Source organism: Lissotriton helveticus, chromosome 4_1 (genome assembly GCF_964261635.1).
Source record: "Lissotriton helveticus chromosome 4_1, aLisHel1.1, whole genome shotgun sequence".
NCBI lineage: Eukaryota > Metazoa > Chordata > Amphibia > Caudata > Salamandridae > Lissotriton > Lissotriton helveticus.
In genome coordinates this window covers 23,770,542-23,790,829 of record NC_136063.1, presented here as the reverse complement: position 1 = coordinate 23,790,829, position 20,288 = coordinate 23,770,542, and the positions used below count along the sequence as shown (strand labels likewise).

The 20,288-nt window shown below is 45.8% G+C and overlaps 1 long non-coding RNA gene across 1 annotated transcript in view; it reads left to right on the top strand.

The window, feature by feature from the left end:
- Positions 1-20,288, top strand: part of LOC144826918 (uncharacterized) — a 69,480-nt gene that overhangs the window by 28,749 nt on the left and 20,443 nt on the right. The window contains exon 3 of the long non-coding RNA XR_013609970.1: positions 10,783-10,953. This is a non-coding gene — a long non-coding RNA (uncharacterized LOC144826918). The remainder of the gene's footprint in view (positions 1-10,782; positions 10,954-20,288) is intronic.

Here is a 20,288-nt window from a genome sequence, read left to right as displayed (position 1 = left end):
AGAATTAATTAATGTTCAGAAAGAGTTTGCTGCAGGTATGATAGTTGGACAAAATATAAAAGAAGCGATGGAACTGGTTCTAAGTTATAGAACCGACTCATCCCTTCGTTCACCAAGAGAGTTAGGGAAACGCAGTACGAAACAAAATCGTCAATACCCAATGAGAGAGGTTCCACCAATTTGGCGTGAAGCTGTGCAAGCTAACGCAAACCTTGGTATTGCAGCCGCTCCGGCCCAATTCCAGAGAGTATGGATACATATTCCATGGAAGCGAGCTGAAGTATTAGCAGTGAAACAGGCCTTGCCAGATCCGCGTAAAAATCCTGCAGGGTACTACAAAGAGTTGGCTCAAACAGTTGACGCTTGTGTATTGAATCTTGCTGACATAGATCTGCTATTTGGTAATGTAGTACCGCAACCAATTTGGGCTAAAATTCGTAAAGAGAATCATCCAGTTGCCCTAGGTGGTGACTGGGCAGCTATAATTGCAGCGGATGGTCAACAAATAGGTGGTTCCAAACCAGAACCCCTAATTGCTAATTTGCCTGGTAGAATAATCGATTTAATGAAAACCTGGATGCCAGCATTGCGCGTTAACTGGGACAAATTGTCCGCGTGCAAACAAAAGAAAGACGAAAGCGTCTCAGACTTCTTCACAAGATTTGAAGAGACTTTTGTGGATCATAGTGGTCAGGATATGAGCACAGAAGGAGGCCAGAGATTATTTGTTGATAAATTTGTGCACAATCTGTTGCCAGAACTTAGTGGTAAATTAAAGAATTCTGAAAGTGCGTGGGCTGTCTCTACGACTGCGCAAATACTTGCGACTGCCCAGTACTATGAAAATAGGGATAAAGAAGAAAAGGAAAAATCAGATAAAAAGACGAAAGATTTAAAAACTAAAGTACTTTTACAGCAAGCTTATCCGCCTCGCACGAATCAGACGAATATGCAGCAAGGGTCATATCAAAGAACGGAATATAATTTTCAAAGACCACAATACCAATGGAATCAATGTGCTTATTGCAAAGTAGAAGGTCATTACAAAAATGAGTGTCCAGTTCGGGCACAAAATAATGCTGCGGCAGCTCAGAGAGGTCGTGGTAGTTCTATGCAAAACTCTAGAGGTCGAGGACGAGGTGCTATGCCTCCACAGACAAGTGATCGCCCCTCTAATTATTTCGACCAGCGAAATGGACAATCTGCCCAACAGAATAGGTCTCCACAATATCATGTGGAAGACTATTATGAAGCTAGTGAGGAAGGTCAGCAAAGCGAGTACTAGGACAGCCATGGACAAAGAGAGGGAGTAGTATCAGTACCAGTAGATCAGAGTGGGCCTTATGTCGCAGTAGCAACATCAGGTATAGTCGAACCGTTTCTGTTGGATACTGGTGCAGCAAAAAGTTCTATCATACATGCGAAACTCCCTGGCGCACCTTTGTCTGGCTCAACAAACGTTTCAGTAGGTTTTTCGGGCGCCCCTGTTCATAACCCTGTTTCTGGTCCTTTGTCTATTTCAGTTGGACCCCGTCAATTGAAAGCACCCTTGATTTTGACGACAGGTTGTAACGAGAATCTGCTTGGTTTAGACTTGTTAAAACGCCTGTACGCGACATTGTACTGTTCTCCAGCGGGAGTACAGCTTACGTTGGGTAAAAGAATAACTTCCCCGATGTACTTGTCGATGGATGCGCTCCCACCAGAGCTGCGTTCACTCCCTGATACTCTTTGGGCGACTGGTCCTAATGATGTAGGTCTCTTGGAAATTCCACCCTATGTAGTAACTTTGAAAGCAAATGTCAAACTTCCACGAATTCCGCAATATAGAATCTCTAGTGAAGGTGAGCGTGCGCTCCTACTGATAGTACAAGACCTGATCAAGAAAGATGTTGTAGAAGAGACTAGAGGAAATGTCTGTAATAGTCCTGTACTGCCTATTTTGAAACGAACTGACCCAACAAAGCCTCCAGTATATAGGTTCGTAATTGATCTTAGAGAGGTTAATAAAATTGTGATCCCACAGTTTCCTGTGGTTCCAGACATTACTGCATTGTTAACGTTGATTCCTGCTACAGCAGCATGGTTTTCGGTTGTCGACTTGAAAAATGCCTTTTTCAGCATTCCGATAGCCGAGGAAAGCAGAGATATCTTCGGTTTCTCTCTAGGAGGACGAAGCTTCAGATTTAAACGCGCTCCACAAGGTTATTGTGAAAGCCCATCCATTTACAGTCAAGCATTAAAAAGCCAGTTAGATTCCTTCGTACTTCCTCGTGGTTCTGCTTTAGTACAATATGTCGATGATCTTCTAGTGGCTGCTGATGACAAGGAAACTTGCAAAACAGCTACGATTTCTTTATTGCATCACTTGTCAGATTTGAATCACAAGGTGTCACCTTCAAAAATGCAATACTGCTGCCAAGAAGTGACCTACCTAGGTCATCTCTTGTCAAAGGAGGGAAGGAAGTTGACCCCAGAGAGAATAAAAGCAATTACACAGATGAATGTTCCTAGCACGCAGAGAGAAGTACGTGCCTTTTTAGGTATTACCTCATATTGTAGGCAATGGATCCCGAATTTTTCTCTTCTAGCAAAACCATTGGTAGCCTTGACTGGAAAAGGTGTTCCGAGTCCGGTGCCATGGTCTGCTGAATGTCAGCAGAGTTTTTCTGAATTGCGAAATGCACTATGTTCAGCACCTGTATTGGGTACACCCGACTACAGTAAGCCATTCACGCTCTATGTCCACGAGAGAGAAGGTTGTGCATTGAGTGTTTTGACGCAGAAATTTGGTGATAAACAACGCCCTTGTGCGTATTTTTCATCAACATTAGATCCAGTAGCTAGAGCATTGCCTAGTTGCTTGAGATCTACAGCCGCAGCTGCAGCTTCCATTCGACAATCTGCTGGTTTAGTAATGAACAACATGCTAGTAGTTATGGTTCCTCATGCTGTGGATACACTCATGAACCGAACCAAGACGCAACACCTTACCAGTGCTAGATTATCAGGTTATGAACTGACACTATTAGCTAGTCATATTCAGATCAAGAGATGCAATGTATTGAATCCAGCAACATTGTTGCCGACTAGCCAAGAGTCGAGTGATTCCGAACCACACGACTGTTGTTTCAAAACTGAGGAAGAAACAAAAGGACGAATCGATCTAAAAGACACTCCGTTATCAGATCCAGATGGCACGTTGTATGTTGACGGGTCTTGCTTCAAATTGGAGAATGGTGATGTGACTGCTGCTTATGCAGTAACGACTTTGAGTACGATTGTGGAAACTGCAAGAGTGAGTCAGAATTCTGCCCAGGCTGCAGAATTGATCGCGCTAACAAGAGCGTGCGTTTTAGCTAAGGGAAAGAGAGTGAATGTGTTCACAGATAGTCAGTACGCATTCGGCGTGGCCCATAGTTTTGGCCGTTTGTGGAAAGAGAGAGGTTTCATTACGTCCCATGGGACTAAGATTCAACATGGTCAACTAGTTAATGACTTGTTGGAATCTCTAACCTTACCGGCTGAAGTTGCGATTATGAAATGCAGTGCTCATAAAGCAATCACGGATGATGTTGGTCGTGGGAATGCTTTTGCTGATGAGACTGCAAAACAGACAGCTAGAAATATGATGAGTAGAATGTATGTTGCAACGTCTGCAAGATGGATTTCTGAGTCTGGAATGTGTGAAGACACAGTGGAAAGCGTGAAAGAAATTCAGAAAGAGGCGACCGAGGAGGAAAAACTTGCATGGAAAGAGAGCACGGGTAAATTGGACCCGAGTGGGTGTTGGATTGATTTGTCGGAACAACAGCGCTGGATGTTGCCTGATGCGTATGTGCTTGCAGTAGTAACGATGGCACATGGAACAGCGCACATCAGTTCAAAAGGGATTTGTAAGATGTTGGCTCCGGGCTGGAAGAATGATGGGATTAGTAAGTGTGCAGAGAGAGTGGTGAGAAATTGTATGGTATGCTTGATGCATAATCCTGGCAAGGGAATCCCCACACCTGCAGGTCACTTCACTCCTCCTTCCTGCCCCTTTGAAGTGATCCAGCTAGACTTCATTCATATGGATCGTTGCAATAATCTGAAATACGTCCTAGTGGTAGTTTGTGCTTTCTCCAGATGGATCGAAGCATACCCACTGAAGGACAATACTGCCTTATCCACTGCCAAAATTCTTCTTAAAGAATACTTCCCCAGATACGGAATGCCACGGATTGTATGGTCAGATAACGGAAGTGAGTTCGTAGGGAAAGTTATGCAGAGTGTGTGTGCCGGCCTAGGGATTAGACAGAAGTTTCATAGTGCGAATCATCCCCAGTCCGCGGGTTTAGTCGAGGGTTACAATGGCACCCTTAAGCTGAAACTTGCTAAGATACAAGCGTCCACGGGTTTGTCCTGGCCAGACGCATTGCCTTTGGCTTTGCTATCAACAAGAGCAACTGTACATTCTAGAGTAGGGCTTAGTCCTTATGAAATAGTTTTTGGCCGTCCTGCAAATGTTTGGGGGGTACCTAGACCAAAAGAATTTAAGCAGCTGGAATACCCAATGTTAATTGATTACCTTTTCGACTTGACTGCTAAATTGAGTCTTATTCACCAACAGGTTTTCGATGCATTGCCAAAGCCACCGGAGAGTCCAGGCCATCAGCTGAAACCGGGTGATCAGGTGGTCATCAAAAATTTTGCAAGAACAAAAAATCTTCAGCCCAGATTCATTGGCCCTTTCCAAGTCCTGCTAGCAACGAGAACTGCTATTCGTGTGGCCGGAAGGAAAAACTGGATCCATACGACACATGTCAAACGTGTGCCTCTGCCACTTCCTTACGATAACTGGGTAAAGAAAGGAATCGGTACCTCTGAAACCGAACAAGTCCCCAGGTTCATACCTTTCAGCGATGCAAAACTAATCACTGATTCACCAAATTCTGACTCTCCTCCTGAAACTGCTCTTTTGAACCCTGAACATTTGCCATCTGCACCAAAAGAACATTTGCCATCTGCGAACGTGAACATTGCAACGTCAGTTGAAAATACATTGTTTCCAGATCAGACAGCTCCTGCAAAACTGAGATACAACTTGCGACCTCGCAATATGGACAAATAAAGCAGGAAACTGCCTATTTTCAGATTTGAATTTGCTATACATTGCCTCCAGCCAGGAAGTTTGCTAAATACTTTGTATTGTTTCTTTTTGTTTTAAAATTGCCTTGCCGTCTGGGTAGCCGTAGGGTCGTGGCTGTGTGCCTAGTTGAATCTGCGGGGGTCAGACACAAGGTTGATCTTTCTGTTAGTTCTGGGAACTCCCAGGGCTGATAGAGGCATTTTCATCTACGTACACATCATCAGTGGTCGCGAACGGTCGTAGAAGATGGAGCTTCCTGAGCTGCTACAAGAAAATGTAATTTATGTTCGTAGAAATAGACTGTACAGAATACTTCACAGCAAATGCTTTCTAATGCAATGTGCAGTTACATTTTTAATTGTTTTGATAACGTTGGTGGGTGGAATCGTCTTTGGTGTACATTTGATTTTTATGCCAGTAACTACAGTACCTTCCCTTGATCCTACTACTTCTACGGTTTCTTCTATGCATTCTTTTCACTCATTTCCTGAACACGAACAAGCTCGACGCTCAGAATTTATTAACAATACATTTGTACAGCTCTTGCATCAACACCAACTGGTAGTTAATACTACAGACTGCTGGGTGTGTGGCTTGATACCTCACACTATGGATAAAGGCATTCCCTATCTAGTCTTGCCTTTTAGCTACAATGGATCATTTCAGGCCTTTCAGACCATTTTTTCATATGCCCTTGAGACCTATCCTCCGCGTCCACCACGGTCCACTAAATACAACTCAGCCAACAAAGCTTTAGTCCAGGGAATTATTGACATGATTAAAGACGTCAATAATACTCCATCTTACCCTAGAGATGAATTACGGGTGTATTTGAGTTGGAACTCTACAGAGTATCGCCTTAGTTTGGGAGAAAGCAAGCGTAAAAGCTCCACTTCAGTTTGGGTAGTGCCTCACCGAGGTCAGGTCTGTTTGCAAGGAAATGGGAGAAATCTGAGAGCTCAGCTAGGGAGGAGTGAGTGCGTTGAGACTTACGTATTTCCGTCTAACTCCTCCCCTGCCTTTCTGACTGCTAGGGGTACCTACTTCATCTGTCAGGACAGAGCATATACATGGCTGCCTGCTGACTTTTCAGGTTCATGTTATATTGCTCGATTGTTACCCCCGACATACACTGCTTCTTCAGATTATCACAAGACCAGAGTAGCAAGAGGTGTCTTCAGCAAGGAAGATACCGCTGGTCAAGAAGCTGGAGACTTTTTCAAAGGTTTCCTTCCGTTTTGGGGGCCTATGGCCAATAGTAGAAATCTACGTCAACTAACACGGGTAGTTGAATCTACTATTACAGAAACTGCTGGTGCCCTTAGTAACTTAACAGCTGAGCTTCAGGCGGATCGTCTCATGACGTTGCAGAACCGTATGGTTCTAGACGTAATACTTGCAGATCGAGGTGGGGTATGCAGAATGATCCAATCGAGCTGCTGTGTCTTTATTCCAAATAATGCTCCAACAGTCTATGAAGCAATCTCTAAGCTACACAAGATTTCCGACTCTATACACGTAGATAAGGGAAACTGGTCCTTCATGGAGTGGTTTTGGACTCTGGTATCAGCGTGGGGATGGGAGGTTCTGATGGTCATTGGTGTCATCCTAGTATTTCTGTTCTCGTGCTGTCTTATTATCCAATGTGGTCCCGCTCTGTGTAGTCTCTGTGCTGCAACCTGTTTCAGAAAACCACCTGCATTAGGAGAAAAGGCACGAGACAGGATGATGATACAACAACATGTCACTGACCTAATGAGCATAGAATTAGACTCTGACTCTGATATAGACTGAGTAATTGCCTATGTAAGGGCAAAAGGAGGGTCTGAGGTTCCGTGACGATTTTACTCGTGTTTGTAAACATTGTCGTAAATACATAATTTCGGTATCAGTGAACCGCAAATGATCCATTTAGTATATCCTGGTGTTTTCGCTATGCTACGAGCAAGAGCACTCCTGTTACCAACACATTTGTGATTTACCCATGGCATCCATCTTAGAACACGGAAGCCATTTTGTATTCCTTGCCCTCACATAGTCAATGGACACGCAATGACCTCTTTTTATTTAAGGACACGTAGGCCTTAACCGGCGATTCACCTTGCTAGTGACACGTGCACCTTAGGCCAGCAACGCTGTGGCAGCATGACTCGGCAAGAGCTGCCTCCCCAGCCTGAGGCCAGTCCTGCTATACTGGTTCTTGTGTTCGTTGGCCTGATCATGATTAGGCGGCCGAAGCTGGTAACCGTGCCCATTTACGACCCACAAACATTTCTTATCCTGTCTTTCTATCTTCTGCACCTGGCTCTGCTCCTTTCCTTCTGGGCCTTTATTAGGGGGAGGTAACGAAATTTACGATGAGGCGGTCCGGGTCTTGAATGAAGAATTGACATGGGATTATGATGGACTAGTGGGAACCCCTCATTCGTAATGTTTTGACATCAGATACTGTTGACGATTCCTGTGCAACGCCAAATATTTATTGTTTAAGACACGAATGTTTAGAACTGTGGTAACATGTAAAGAATTTGCCTGAAGCCCAATATTTAGTATATAAGGAGCAACCCTCTTTGTACAAATCGAACAGGCTCCTAGACACTGCCCGTGTGCAGTTTCTGTGACTTCTGTGTCCCTGCAGTAATAAACCTTTGGTCTTTGACGCCACCATCGAGAAGCCCGTGTTTCTGTTTGTTTGTGCACCGAGACAGGTTGAACTCCGGGGTCTTCGGGTGTTGTCCCTGACACCTCTGGACGGAACCAAAAAGTCCAGAACTCCACATCCTCGACGTCCCCAGACGAAGCCACATCTCCAGACACCTGAGAGACCTGCACTGGCTCCCGATCAACAAAAGAATCACCTTCCGGATCCTCACCCACGCACACAAAGCCCTACACAACCAAGGCCCAGGATACCTCAACAGCCGCCTCAACTTCTACGCTCCCAAACGCCACCTCCGATCGACCAACCACGCCCTCGCCGCCGTCCCCCGCATCCGAAGAGCGACAACAGGAGGAAGGTCCTTCTCCTACCTGGCCGCCAAGACCTGGAACTCCCTTCCGACCCACCTCCGCCTGACCCAGGACCACCTCTCCTTCAGGAAGAAGCTCAAGACCTGGCTGTTCGAGCAGTAGCAGCCCCCCCCCAAAGCGCCTTGAGACCCTCCGGGTGAGTAGTGCGCTCTATAAATGTCTTTGATTGATTGATTGATTGACTCTTGTGAGCCCAATTGCTTTGGCCTAAACTGGTATTAACCATGTACACCTCTGTCTTTTCTACTCATAATTGTTGCGCTATGTTCTCGGGTGCCACATTTTCTGCATGTTTATATTTTCTGCGGTGTGTTCATATTTTAAATTTCCTATAACATAACCTAAGGGACAAGGTTTACAAACACATATGGGCATACTCTCATGCATGCATACATATATATACACACATCTAACCTTGGGCATTGTGTCTAACCCTGGGCGAAGCACTACGCTACGCTCGCGTAGTTTGTGAAGTTTGCGCAACTTCGGAATACGCGAGCTGCACGTAGCACAGTGCGAACACGCGTAGTGCAGCGGTAATTTTTTGCGGTCCTCAACATCATGTTCGCGACCGCGAGCAAGCAAAATGACATCCCGGCGAGACTCTCAATGTGGGGAGGTCAGGTTTCTCATTGCGAGTGGTCATGCATGCTCGCGACCGCTCTCGATGAGAAACTACCAGTCGCGTTGAGAAAGCTGCCGCTCGAGTAAAAATCTACTCGAGCGGCAGAAAACTACAGCTCGCACTGTGCAAGATGCTGTTTTCAATGATTGCACAGTGCCGGATGCTTGTTTGCACTGTGCAATCATTGAAAATGCATCTTGCACAGTGCAAACATGCTACTACGCAGCTCGCATAGTGCTATGTGAAGTTCGCGTAGTGCGAAGTGCACTTCGCGTAGCTTTGCGTAGCGCTACTTCGCGAACTACACCCACCCTGTGTCCACATTGCAACCTTCATGGTCGGCCATCTCACAGCAACCTCAGTGACACGGACATGAGCCTGCCTTCATAAGATGGAAACCTCCCCCAGGTGTTTGCTGTGCCAATAGGTGTAGAAATGCCACCTAGGCAACCAACAGTAAGAGCAGTGGTTAAACCATGGACTCTTGTAGAGGTCTAGCTTCAGCAACCAAGTTCACAGCATAGATGATGCACATCAGCGGGACTCACTTGCATAGTATTGAAGCAACCCCTTGTGAACTTGGAGTTTGACTTTGTCGGGTTAGGCAGTGGCAGCAGGACTCTGGGCTTGACATGTGCTGTTCTGTCTCTTGAAGCAGCAGGTCCAGTCCTTGCTCTGTGCCGGTGTGCTCAGCTTTCAAGCAGGCAATGGTGAACTTATGGTCCTAGCCAGCAATGTATTTGTCTAAGTTATGCAGGTCAGTGCCCATCTAACTACAGTCTCAGTTACTGACCTAAACTTAGGTATCTTAAGAGAAGTAACCAAAGTTAATTGGATCTCGTTCTTATGGAATGTCCGGTTCCATGGTGGAGAAGCATCCCATAAGACTTCTAGTGGTGTCTGCTGGTGACTCAAATATCTAGTAGGTCCTCTGAGAAGGAGTAAAGTACAAAGTACATCACTTGGAATATGACAAATAATGTCAGTAAAGACACAATTGAAGGCATCAGCAAACAGACAGTCTGTTGCATTTTTTAAATTTTGCTTCTTGTGGGATTAGAGTAGGCCTGGGCACTAAATTCCGTTCCGCTCACGGAATTTGCAGAACTTGGGTAATTTTGCGCTCTGTGGAGAACGTGAAATTGCTCAAAATTATGCGTTTTGCGAGTTCACGATATGTTTTGCTTGTTTGCGTCCTCAAATACGTGTTCGCGAGATATTTACCCCCGAGCACGGAAACAGCGATTGCGAACAGTAAAAACACATCGTGAACAAGCAATTTCGCATGTTCGCGGAATTTCTGCGTGTTCGCAGAGATTTTTTACCGTTTAGCGGAGATTTGCATAACGCGATTACGCAAATTCAGCCCACCCCTAGATTACAGTCTCGTATAAATGGCAGGTAGTTGTCAAATTTGATATTAAATGCTTAGATCTTGTTTATTGTGTGTGAACATAAATGTTGTGAGCAGAACTCTGCATAACATCTGTAAGGACATCTAGTTGCAGACAGTACAACTGCAGGTGTTACTGTCTGCAGTCTCTACGAGGAAAGCTGTGCTGTGAAACTGTAACTGTTCTCTTGCAGTTACAAATGATGTGGCCACTGGCGGATGTTTGATGTTGTTAATGAGTTTGTGTGTGAGGCCATGAGCAGTGCAGTGTTCCATAGCTAGTCTTAACTGTGGTATTTAAGAGGTTGTAATTACACTCCTCCTCACAACTAGTTTTTTTGGCAGATTTTATATTTTTATTATCTTGATAAGTAACTTAGTTTAGGTGATATTGCTTCTTAACTATGGTGTACACTTGTAAATAATAACTACACTAATATACACCATGTTTAGTTTTTCTTGTCTCGAGGACTTTAAGTTGGTAGAGATATTGGGATTCATTCATTTTTATCTTTAATCAGGTGAGGATCTAATGTTAAAATGTGAAGGCATGTAGGTAGTGGATTCCTACAGATTAACCCTTTTTGTTTCTTGCTATATCAGCGTTTTACATGAGCTGTACTCCATCTTGTAGAGAAGACCCCACCGGTGTGCCAACTGTTTCCTGCTGCACATCTGACCTGTGCAATGGTGCTTCCAGCGCTAGGATCAGATAAACCCTGCTCTCCCTGGCAGCAGGCAGCAGTGCACTAGTTGCCAGAGCTGTGCTTTAAGGTAAGTAGTATTATAACCCTTGGAAGGTGTTGGTAGCTGTCTAACTGTCTTACTGTGCTGCAGCATGTCCAGGATGTAAGAAAAGGAAAAAGCACACAAGCACACCTTTCTATGCTGGCCCAGTGACCCATGTGTGCCTACATGGGTGGCACTCATTGTCAGTGCTGCCCATGCCAGATGTCAGCAAGTATGCACAGCACACATTATGCCAAGGACAGCTGCTAACTGGGATTGTTGCAACTGGGTGTGTTTTTCATGAATCAGGCAAGTGTCATCCAGATTCAAGAACTGATTTATGGGAAAATGTCCTGGGTCCTGCTGCCCACTCACCCACAGCAGCCTGCCCTCTAGAACTAGGCTCCTCTAGCTGTCCCCTGCCAAAGCATAATTTTACTCACTCGACTATCAGTTTCCCTTTCTACTCCAGGCTGCAGAGTATCCCGGCATGTAGCAGGGTGGATGGGGGTGGTGGTACAGTGCCATCAGGAGCTAAGGGGGATGCAAGCCTCAGGAGTGCTTGAAATGGAAATATAGATGTGCAGCTACCCCTTGTCTCAGAGTACCTGTTTGGTGCTGAGAAGTGCCAGCACTCTCCCATTAAAAGCGTTGGTTCATTGCTGATAAGGGCTTGCCCCAACCCTTCCAAATTCAGAAACTGTCTGTCTCCTATGAGATTCTCAATTGAGGCACAATTTTCAGCCCCCTGCCCAGAAAGCCAGAGCTTGCTGATTGGCTCCCTAGATCCCAGCCTACCCTGAGCCCTCCCTCCTCTCACACCTGCCAGGCCCCTTCAGGGTCTGTTGGGTGAACCCCAAAACATTTACCTCAATTTTTGTGAACTGTAGCTTCCCTGTGCCCAAGTGATGCAAGAGACAGGAGGTGGTAAGAAGGCAGTATTTGTGTTGTCTATCTGCTGCCATTTAAAAGCATTATCCTCTATCCATGACTGCATCATTTTCACCTGTTTTGTTTGAAGTTGTTACAGTTTAAAAAGTGAAGATTTCCCTGCTCAAGATTGTCTGATTTTACCTGTTGCATTGTTGGCTTTGTAGTTAACAAAATGCAGTTTTTCAATTGCCTTTGGTTACCTGTTTTTCCCTCCACATTTCTCCGTTAATCTGTGTTCCGACCTGTGTGTAAGCAAACCACTGCCAGACCCCATTTTGTCTTAGCAAGTGAGTACAACCAGATTAAACAACCCCAACACCCCAACTCCCAAAGAGACAATGTGTACCCCAGAGAAAAGGTAGAGAGTGCTTTCAGGCTGCTGTAATTTGCTGTTAGTTGTATAAGTGGTGTTAGGAAATGGCTAGAAACACTTGTTTTTTAGCTAAGGGGGTGAGTCTGTTTCAGAGTCGGAAAAGCAGTATTGTTAGAGGGTAACATTTTAGGCCCTTACCTGCAGATGTCCAGAGTGGATTGAGCCTGTCTGTCTCATATGAGATTCTGAATTGAGGAGCAGCTTCCAGCCCCCTGCCCAGCAACCTGTGCCTGAGGTCACAGGCACCTCATATGAGCGGCTATTGGATGCTACATCTGTGCACTGATTGGTGGATACATCTTATGTTTCTATTGAATTAGGGTTAGTGTTCATATTGGGCGATAATTCAAGAGTTTTGATTGGTTCCCGGGTCATTGATTCTCTTGGATTTAGGGCTTAGGGTTACTGATCTGATTGGTAGATCGGTTTAGAGTTTCTGATTGGTTCCTGGGCTTAGGCATTCTTTGGGGCATCGGGGTTAGGGTGTCATTCCTCATTGGCTGCTCTGACTAGGTCTGGGACTAGGGTTGGATCTAGGGTGTTCATGGGACGTAGGGCTCAGGGTTTCATGTTAGATTGGCTGCTGGGACTAGGGCTGGGACCAGGGCTGGGACTAGGGCTGGGACTAGGGCTGGCCTCCCCACCCCATTCCTGACCAATTGGAAGTCCAAAAAGGAAGCCAAAAGTCCCAGAAAGTCTTAAAGCCTATGCCTGGCTCCAAGATGGCCGACGCCGAGGACATCTCCACCTAATAGTCTGCAGCATCCACTAAGCTCTCCGTGTCACCACCCACTGATTCACTCACTTGGATGAAGGCTCCCACCTCCACCTCAGACCTGCCCAAGGAAACCCCAAAAAGGAGCCTGACCACGCTTTGGACTAGCATGGAGTGCATGCCTGACCCTCACCGCGATACAAAAGGGGATGATGGACGGAGCGTTTGAGCAAATCAAACACTCACCCCCAGTCAACTGATCTGGGTTTAATCCATCACCATTCTTTAGCTCACTCAGCCACCCCAGTTCAGACATGGCCATATGCAAATTAGTCTGACCCTGTGCCTCATGGGAACAGTCCAGCCCGAACTGCCAAGCCATGTCTTCCCTGGATCGGAAACAAGCATCCTGGGACCGGTTTCGGATTCATAATCCTCATCAGCCAGGCCATGTCTGAACTGGGGTGGCTGAGTGGGCTAAAGAATGGTGATGGATAAAACCCTGATCAGTTGACTGGGGGTGAGTGTTTGATTTGCTCAAACGCTCCGTCCATCATCCCCTTTTGTATCACTATACCTCACCAGCAAAAGAGAGTAAGGCACTTACTCTCTTTAGGTCCCCTACGCACTGGAAGGCGATACCTAGGACGCCAAAGCTGTCTTGCAGAACATCGGCTCCGTGGAAGATAACGGTCGCGAGCCCTGGGTTCCCCTTATCGACCCCCGCACCCGAGGTGAGCAGACCTCCAGAGGGGATATTGAGAGGTGCTACCTGTTTTGCTGAGAGGGTTTTTGCCCGAAAGGGGTGCCTTTTGGTTGTCTGACTCTGCAATTGCAGCACCCGTGACCCAGCAGTGCTGCTAATTCTCACTGCTCACCGTGTGGACTCCTGGGGCATGGTGTCCCCTGTTTGCTGCTGAGGAGCCCGTCATGGCGGCGGCTTGCAGATACGGAATCGAGCCTCCATTCACCAGACTTTGGGTCTCCCCCAAGTCTGCACGGCGCGCAAACTGTGCCACAGCACACTCCACAGCACCCACCTCCCCCCGCGACGACAAATTGGCAAGAGTAAAACACTGAGGTGACCAGAGCGACCCCATCGTGGCCGAAAATGATGACTTCTTCCCCCCCCCTGAACTTTGACTTACTCTTCCATTCCAGGACTGCGCCTACCCTTATGCGAACATCTGCAATTCTTTCTTTCCTCCCCGCCCTACTCCTCTCCACTTACCTGCTACTGACCTCTGCCCTCACCTTGTCCTTGCCCTAGTCCCCACCCTGCTTACCCGTGAATTTTCCCTTGGTATGTGAAATCTACCTATTTTGCCTGATGCCCGATGGAGCTACCTGGTTTAGCTAAAGGGGAGAAAGGTCGGGGATTCCATCCTTGGACGTCACCTACCCAGTAGGTCTTCAGCCAGACTTCCTTTCATCTCTCCTGTCATCTCTTCCCGCATCCTCCCTCTATGTCTCTCCTTCTCCTTCTCCAAGCTCGTTTTATGTTTCCCTTGAGACCTAGCTATTTGGCCACAGACCAGTGGAGCTACCTGATAGCTATAGAGGAGATGGGTTTAGGGACTCCCCCTCGACCTTCACCTACCCAGCCGGACTTTGGGCAGACCTTCCTTCGTCTTTCTGCTGCATCTCCCCTTCCCCTCTATACTCCACTTATCTCATTCTCTATGATCTTGTAATTGTTTTTCTATCAACTGTTGTATATTGAAATGGATGTAATCTTGTAATTCTGTTGAACCTCATTTAAAGCGCTCTGATACCTCCGGGTCTAGGCAGCGCTATATAAAACTCTTTAAATAAATAAATAAATAAAAATAAATAAAACCTGAGCAATAGAGCTAGTTAAGGGCAAGATTCAGGGCATTTCCGCCTGGGTGTCAAGGCTAAAATTAGAGAGAACAAGGGCAGCTGCCTGTTTGAGCCTGTTCAGGACAGGTCTGAACTAGGGCCAGAAATGCTGCCCAAATGTACTTACACCAGCACCCAAGCTGCCCCATCCACAGCCACAAACAGATTAACACACTCACAGCACATGTACTCAACTCATTTACCACAACCTACCCACACACAAACTTCATTATTACAACACCAACTACAAATCCCCATAATCCACACCTATACACCCTTCTATCCCAGATACCATACTTTTGCACCATCCCTTACACACAATACACCCTTCTATCCTATAACACAAAAGAGTCCACTCATCAGAAATCAAAAGCAAAACATCTCATATTAAGTATATTCCATCCAGACACATACTACTAACTCTAATTACTCCAAACAGACCATTTTTTTCACAAACAAACCTGTTCTCAGCCTTCAAGCGTTTCACCCACCAACACCCTCCTTTTCTTACTATCACAATAACACAACCACACAACACTCCAATGTACCACACTTATTACCGCTTTCAGCATTCAAATCTAACTTAAACACTCTTAACTCTAGATCAACCTCTCTCATACTACACTTGCACTCTATTCACAAACACATCACATCCCCTTTAACTTACAGCTTCCACTCACCAACAATAATTTACATACAAATCCTTCTCCGAAAACAAATTCATCAACATCAGCACCTCCTTTCACAACTCCGCTAAAACAAAACCAAACACACACACCAGCACAACACGATTTTAAATGCACAGCACCTCATAATACTTCCCCCCACAAACTACAAACATACGCCCACTCACACCTTCCTGACAACACAAATGATACACACCATTAACAAACACCAATGCCAAGCTTTCTCCCTCTCACCACACCTAACACATATACAGCAACTCAGCAACTCTCTTCTAACCGGCTCTCATCCATTGGACAATATACAGTCTGAGCCGCTCGTAGCCGTTTTCTGGGCTGAGGACTCTGGGCATAATACTCCAGCAACTAAGGACTTCGAGGAGCCTGATAGCGGGAGAACTGTGACTTCTTGGGACGACCGCCGTGTTTGCAAGGGGTCGGGACTGCGAGACCCAGGAGGCATCGCGCATTTCTAACACAGCGCACCTGATGTCTCTTCCCGCCCCTGCGCCCTCACAGCCATTTACGGCTCGCGGCCCCCGCTTCGCGGGAGCCGCTCGGAGCCGTTTTCTGAGCTGAGGACTCTGGGCATAATACTCCAGCAACTAAGGACTTCGAGGAGCCTGATAGCGGGAGAACTGTGACTTCTTGGGACGACCGCCGTGTTTGCAAGGGGTCGGGACTGCGAGACCCAGGAGGCATCGCGCATTTCTAACACAGCGCACCTGGTGTCTCTTCCCGCCCCTGCGCCCTCACATCCATTTACGGCTCGCAGCCCCCGCTTCGCGGGAGCCGCTCGTAGCCGTTTCTGGGCTGAGGACTCTGGGCATAATACTCCAGCAACTAAGGACTTCGAGGAGCCTGATAGCGGGAGAACTGTGACTTCTTGGGACGACCGCCGTGTTTGCAAGGGGTCGGGACTGCGAGACCCAGGAGACATCGCGCATTTCTAACGCAGCGCACCTGGTGTCTCTTCCCGCCCCCTGCTGCATCTATTTAAACACGCCCATTGCGGCGGCCGCGGGACGCGCGCGGGCGGGCACCGGTCGAAGCCCGGGACAAGGGCGGGCCGGTTTGAGCCCGTTAGAGACCGGGTAAGACCGGACCGGGCTCCCCCCCTAAGTCCTTTGACTGTATGTTATAAGGTCTTGTGTGTATGTCTTCCCATTGTAGAATAACGTTTTTGCACATTGCTTTAATATAGTTAGCTGGCTGGTTCAGTACATTCCTTCTCTTTTTTTTTTTTTTTTGAGTAACAATGTCCACACGAGGAACCTGGAGTAAAACTGCGGCTGAAGGGTGTCAAATAGTTGGACCCATAGATAATTTTCTAATAAAGGCAAATTCCTTTATCGACCAAGGCTTCGCTGATCTTGAACGCAGAGTCTCTCAAGATCTAGCTGTTGCCTACCAAAAACGATCCTCCTTGGGTAACCTAGCTACTGCCAAAACCCCTGATCGGCATAGAAAATCCTCTCTGATAGAGGTGCGTGCTGATGTATATAGTCTACCAAATGTGGTGGACCTATCGGCGTCAGCATGCCTGTCAGACTCCCAGATTAGCTTGGAGATGGAAAAATCCCCAAACTTATCACTGCATATCACACCAGATGCAACTAGACAGTTGAGAGGCAAGAGGGAGGGTGCCGTTAAGAAAAAAAGGAATCAACAGAAAACCAAAAGGGCAAAAAAGTCACATGAGCACCAGGGAAATAATGTAAATAATCTTGCACAGAAGAAGGGGGTTAATAGAAATCAAAATTTATTAAATTCTGCTACAGATGAGCCACCGGGAATTATGTCCACTGATATTTTGACCACCCAAGTAGGGGGAGAAAAGGAAAATGAAAACGATACTGAAAGAGAGATAGATAACCAGCTTTTAATAAGAGTGGGTGAGTTAATTAAATTCTATCTCTCACCGCTAGAAACCAGTTTGCTACGTATTGAAAAACAACTAGTTGAATTACTTAGTGTCTCCAAAAGGAAAGACCCACTGCCATCGGGACTACCAAAACCAGGGGGGGCTAATTTGTTAACAAATAAACCTGCTGTTTCACAGGTAATAAAAGTAGTGGCTGCAGGGCAAACAACTTCGAAATCTCCGGCTGTAGTAGTAGTAGCAGAGGAGAAAACTACTGGAAAACCCAAAGATCCGGTTGTTCAGGATAAGGTGACCATCAATACCCCCTTAGCTCCCATGAAGAATGATAATAGGGACTATTATAGGAATACGTCTCATAATAGATTCTCTGCTAACCTCCCCCCTGAGGCAAGTCCCTTTGTGGTAGTGTTGACTGGTGTCCCAGTATTGTCGGATACCACAGATGAACCTCCCTGGGCGCTAATGAATAAAGTTCAACACTGGCTCAATAAGAATCGCCCTCTACTATCTTACTTGTCTAGTCAGATTTTAACAGTTCGTAGAGTCCCTTGGGTGGGCCATGGGAAAAAATTGATTGAGGGAGATTGTATACTGGTTAATTTCAAGGACCCCGGTACAGTGAACCACATTTGCTCATGGGGTCCCCGGTATACCAATGAAGGGATAGACACAAAACGACTCTCCTTTTTCTATCCCCCTGGGACCCATTACGACTTAGGCCACAAACAAAATTGGCAAAGAGTAGGCCATCGAGCTTCTGATAGAGAGTGGGAGGACTGGGGCAGAAATCCCATCAGACATACTTTTGGGGCAGACTGGGGAGGAAACCCCAATAGATATCCCACACAGGAACCTTCCTTTAGGGACCAGTGGAGAGGAATCCCCACCTCGAACAGATATAGCTGCTTGGAGATGGTGGATTGACCACCAACTCCAAGCGGGTGTCAGACAGATGTCTGGATTCAGAGTGTGGATATCTCACCACAGGGCGAAAGAAATAGCCCCCGCCAGGTAGAATCTACCCCATTGGTTTCAGGTAGTAACTCACTGGTAGTAACACTGAGAGCTGACGAGGTAATTGAGTGACAAATTGTTACATATACGGAGGATCCGGGTAGTATGATTGACGGCCACCTATTCCGCTTGTTCTCGTGGAATATAGCAGGTCTATCACGGAGATTAGAGGATTTGGCTTGGTTAAAACTTGTGGAATCCTTCGATATAGCTTGTTTTCAGGAGACATGGAGTAGGGGGTCCCCCGGTTTGGATGGCTACCAATCTTTTAATGTTGCAGCAGAACCTCACAATCCGGACGAGCTAAGGGTGGCCTTATGACAGCCATCTCTATAAAACTTGATAGCTTAAAAACTGATACAATGGTGTCGTGCCCTTGGTTCCAACTACTAATTATTAGGTCTTATTCTTAATCCCCTTGCTTTTAATCAATTGGTATTACAACTTATTTGACCCTCAAACCACAGTGGTTATACAAAAACTACAAGACGAGATTGGCAAAATAACAAATAGTATATCTCCGCTTTTCATTATGTGGGTAGGCGATTTTAATTGTTGTTTATGTAAGTTTAGCGGTTCTAGAGTCTGTGGCCTGGAAGATTTAAACGGGCAACCGCTTGCACATTTTAAACATTCAAAGCAAGGGGAGGCCCTAAATAATATTAAATATATTAATGACCTTTGTGTTTTAGATATGCTCAGTTTCTCAAGACCCTCGAGTATTCCTACCTTACATGGAGTGGGAGGTCAGATGAGTGTTATAGATTTTGCATTAGTCTCTAGAAAATATATTCATCTTATTAACGACTTTCAGATCCAGGTTAATCCAGCAAGTGATCATAACCCACTTGTCCTGAGTTTGTCCCCCGCGTTCAAGAGACCAGTAATTGTAGAACATCCAATTAAGTATAGTAAGAGCAAGGGGGTTACCCTAAGGTGGGACAGGGTGGATGCAAAACTCTTGGAGAAGGAGATCTTTAAGATGAACAAAGCAAAAATCGAAGCTTGCTTAACGCCCCTAAATGAGCCAGATGTAATAATTGATAGCTTCGAAGCTCTTCTAACAAATGTGGCCTCCCATCTTTTGAAACCTATGGGGGGGAAAAAGGGCAACACACATAAATGGGGGGATATCATGATTAACCCCAATTTAGATAGATCGCCCCCAGGAAGACAATTTAATCTACCAAAAATGAGAGAGTGGCTAAACATATACAAAAAGGACCTAGACCTGGTCGATATGTGGAGAGAGAAAGGGAACAAAGAGCACCCATTTACCTTACACAACAAAAAACTAGGCCACAAGTCTAGAATTGATTACTTCTTGATCAGTAAAAAACTCCATAAAAATATCAAAACGCTGGACCATGTGCCTGAACACCTATCCGATCACTCTGCGGTGCTTCTGGCTGTACATCTGGAAATAAATAAATCTAAATCTAGATGTACAGTAGATCGCACTCTGTTTCTTGATCCGGAGATAAGAGAAGATCTGAATATAACCTCAGCAAATTTTTTTGAGGATAATAGAGTAGGTACCTCAGACCAAATAACCTGGGACGCCTACAAAGCAGTTATCAGAGGTAAACTCATGAGCTTGGGGGCATATAGATCTAAACTCACCAAACAAAAGATTAGTGAAAAAGAAAAGAGTATAAGCCAACTAGACATACAGATAAACACAGCACCAAACATAGAAATAAGAAATACATTAGAAAAGGAAAGAAAAGTTCTAAGCGAAGAGTTGGCAGACTATCTTGAAGACAGAGTGAAAACAAAGTGGGAGGCTAGTAAACTGGCCACGCATGAGTATGGAGAAGGGTGTGGAAAACTACTGGCCTGGAAAACAAAAACAGAACAAACCAGAAATAAAATAGATAAAATACAACTAAGTAATCAGTCGGGAACAACTTC